Below are 4,035 nucleotides of genomic sequence, written 5' to 3' on the forward strand. Positions count from 1 at the left end.
GCTGGGGCTGGAACCACACCCTTTACATTCCAGTTATCTTTCCCACTTCGTGTGATACCCTGAGGACTGGCTTTGGTTGGGTGAGTAAGGGAGCACATGTGAGTTCTGGGTACCTGGGATGAGGAGGAGGTGTAGGAGATCCTCGGGCAGGAACTCTCCACAAGCAGGGAAGGAGTCCTAGGGGAAGGGGCCTGGGCTGTTCCCACTACAGCACACAGGGCGCACCTCTCTCTCACCTGGTTATTGTCAGAGTGAACACCCTACCCTTGAACCTCGAGGTGGTGTTCAGAAAACAACCCAGGCTGTCCTCAACCAGTTAGCAGAATTTAGAACCAGCATGAAAAAGAGAGAAATATAAGGTGAGCAAGGGAGAATTTGACCGGGAGACAGACAAGGCAGCCTCTGGCTGGTTTTCCCTGAGGCTGAGTGGTTGTGCAGGTTTACCAGGAGCCAGGAGCCGCAGTGGACACTTTAGTGGCTAAGGAGCTCCACATGTATGAGCAGACTCTGACCTGACCACAGTGGTCAGTGTGCCCTGCTCTGCACCAACCATTTGGAAATACGTTAGCTACAACTCAGTGCACTTTGCACAAAGGCAAAAAGATGTATACGAGATACTAGAATGTTAGTTGCTATAGCAACATCTGCCTTTATTATCACCTAAATCCATTCACCATGTAAATATAGTAACTATTTGACTTCCCCACCCCCAGTCCATTTGCTAGGATTAAAAAAAATTGTGACAACTGGAAAAAACCCCAACAAACAGAAGCGTGTGTGTGTGTGTGTGTGTGTGTGTAGTGGGCTTTCAGAGGACGAAAGAGGATGAAGACATTTGTGGGGCATGTAGATGTTCATATATTCCAAGGTCTTGGATGTAAGACTTACATCTCAACCAAGGCAGGAAGATGAATTCCTAGAAGGAATGGGCCAGATTGCCACATGGAAAGTTGAGTGACGAGGAATGAAGTAGGTGAGGTGCAGAAGAGGGGAATGATATCACAATGGGAAGAATTCTAGTTTGTAATCAGACAGACCTGGGCGCAAGTCTTGGTATCATTACTTACTGCCTGAGTAACACTGGACCACCCAATCACCTGAGCCTCAATTTCCTCATCTGAAAGTGGGAAAACCATATCCCACAGCCTGTTTCAGCAACTTAGTCTTCTTTCGGGAGGCCTCAGTACCCATGAGCCTGAGCTAGAGATGTGCTCACCAGCAGTAGTTTGTTTCCTGTGCACCAGTCAGTTCCCTGGAGGGGCAGGTGAAAAGGTGCGTGGCAGGGGTTGGTGAGGGTGATCATTGTGCCAGTCTGAACAAAGGGGCCAGGCTAGCTGGAGAGAGCAGGGCATGAGACAGGTCAGGGCAGGACAGTGCAGGGCAAAATAGGCAGTGGGGAGCAGGAGGCTCCTAACAGTGGACATTCCATGGGTCGTTTTTTCTTTCAAAGACCCAGTTTCCACAGATGGAGGTATTAACTAGGATTAGATGGGGTGAGGAATGAAACCATGGGCAGAAACTCAGCATCCAGTAGCCACTTATGGAGAGCCTGCTGTGAGCCAGGCACTGTGCTGGAAACTGGGATGTGAAGGTGGACAGATACAGGCCTGCTGAGGCCAGGGGAACCACTCCTGCTGAAAGGACAGAAACTTCCTTCTCATACTCATCCTGTGCTCCATTTCCTTTCTTCCTTGGAACCCATATAGCAAAAGCAAACATTTGCTTTGCACTCACTCCTTGACAGGCACTGTTCTAAGTGCGTTACACACATTAATTCACTTAATCCTTGCAATAATTTCCTAAGGAAGGAGCTAATATTATCCCATGTTACAGATGAATAAACTGAAGCACACAGAGTGACATGCGCAGGAGCAGTGTGAGCCATAAGGTACTGGCTCTAAGAGTGACACTCAATCTGGTAGCTTCTTTTTCTATAATTCTCATGAGAAAATATACATAAAGCATTTAGCCTGCACCTGGCCGCACTAAGTGCTCAGTATATGTTGGCCATTAGTGCTGTGGATATTACTGTCTGATGGAACTACTGTCAGGCTCATGAAATTCAATCTTTTCTCCTCTTTTTAGAAATGGCACTCAGTGTGCTTCATTAAAATTGTGATCGAGGCTCGATATGTTTTTAAAACCTATTTTAGAGTATACTTTGGTTATCTACTGCTGCCTGGTAAACTGCCCCAAAATTTATTATGCTCCCGGACTCTGTGAATCAACAATTCAACAGCGCACAGTGGGGATGGCTTGTTTCTGTTTCAGGATGTCCGGTGCCTCAGCCGAGAAGATATAACAACTGGGAGTGACTTGAAAGGTAGGATTCTAGAAACATTTGGTGGCTATTCACATGCCTGTCTGGATAGCCGGAAGACTGAGCTCAGCTGGGATTGAAGATTGGAATGCCTCTGTACACCTACCTCTCCCTGGGCCTGGGTCCCCAGGGTAGTCAGATTTCTTATGTACATGGTAGCTCAGAGCTCCAAGTGCAAGTGTTCCAGCAACCAAGGAAAAGCTGCATGGCCTGATGATCCAGCCTTCAGAATACTCTAGTTTGGAGGAGTCACAATTCCTTTCATATCCAAAGGGAAGAGATATAGACTCTAATGGGGAGAGTATCAAAGGATATATCTGATTATCGAACATTTAGGAGGTTTGTTCACTATATAGAGAAATGAAACTCAAAGATTAAGCCAAAGACATGGTTGATATAATGTGGGTAATTTGCTTTTGTCAACATTTCCTTTAAAACTATTTTTTAAAAATTTGCTTGACAAAAAGAATATACTATAAATGATATAGGTAATGTTTCTCAAGTTATATTTCTTAGCTATTCCTAGAGTCATCCTATAAAACAAAAAGAAAACAAACAAAGTTTCTGTGGTCAAATAAGTTCAGAAAATGCTGCATTCTATACATATAACCCCCTCTTGGAAAGTCATAATGCATATTGACACATCAAGGCCTCTGAGAATCCTGCAGCAAATCAATATTTATCTTCTGTCAGAGTTTAGATTTTTCTAAAGCTTATTTGAGCAAAGAAACTTAAAATTTTTCTTTGTGGGCTGTAATAACTATTAAAAATCTTGCTGAACCAATATGCCTTGAGCTCTTTTTAAGAAAGGTTATCTAGACTTTTTCAGAACAGGTCCCAAAGTATTATTCAAGAACGTTTTCAATCTTTGTACATAATTTTCAGAGCTTGACTTGAACATTTGCATTAGACCAATACAATCAGAATCTATGAGGTGGGGCCTGAGCATTGGAATTTTTGAAAAGCACTTCAGGTAGTTTTTTAAAAAAATTATTATACTTTAAGTTCTGGGGTACGTGTGCACAACATGCAGATTTGTTACATGGGTGTACATGTGCCATGTTGGTTTGCTGCACCCATCAACTCGTCATTTACATTAAGTATTTCTCCTAATGCTATCCCTCCCCCAGGTCCCCACACCTCAACAGGCCCTGGTGTGTGATGTTCCCTGCCCTGTGTCCATATGTTCTCATTGTTCAGCTCCCACTTATGAGTGAGAACATGTGGTGTTCGGTTTTCTCTTCTTGTGTTAGTTTGCTGAGAAAGATGGTTGCCAGTTTCATCCATGTCCCTGCAAAGGACATGAACTCATCCTTTTCTAAGGCTACATAGTATTCCATGGTGTATATGTGCCACATTTTCTTTATCCAGTCTATCATTGATGGACATTTGAGTTGGTTCCCAGTCTTTGCTATTGTGAATAGTGCCGCAATAAACATACGTGTGCATGTGTCTTTATAGCAGCAGCATGATTTGTAATCCTTAGGGTATATACCCAGTAATGGGATGGCTGGGTCAAATGGTATTTCTAGTTCTAGATCCTTGAGGAATCACCACACTGTCTTCCACAATGATTGAACTAATTTACAGTCCCACCAACAGTGTAAAAATGTTCCTGTTTCTCCACATCCTCTCCAGCACCTGTTGTTTCCTGATTTTTTAATGATTGCCATTCTAACTGGTGTGAGATGGTATCTCATTGTGGTTTTGATTTG

The sequence above is a fragment of the Mandrillus leucophaeus genome, unplaced genomic scaffold (assembly GCF_000951045.1).
Source record: "Mandrillus leucophaeus isolate KB7577 unplaced genomic scaffold, Mleu.le_1.0 Scaffold691, whole genome shotgun sequence".
Taxonomy (NCBI): domain Eukaryota; kingdom Metazoa; phylum Chordata; class Mammalia; order Primates; family Cercopithecidae; genus Mandrillus; species Mandrillus leucophaeus.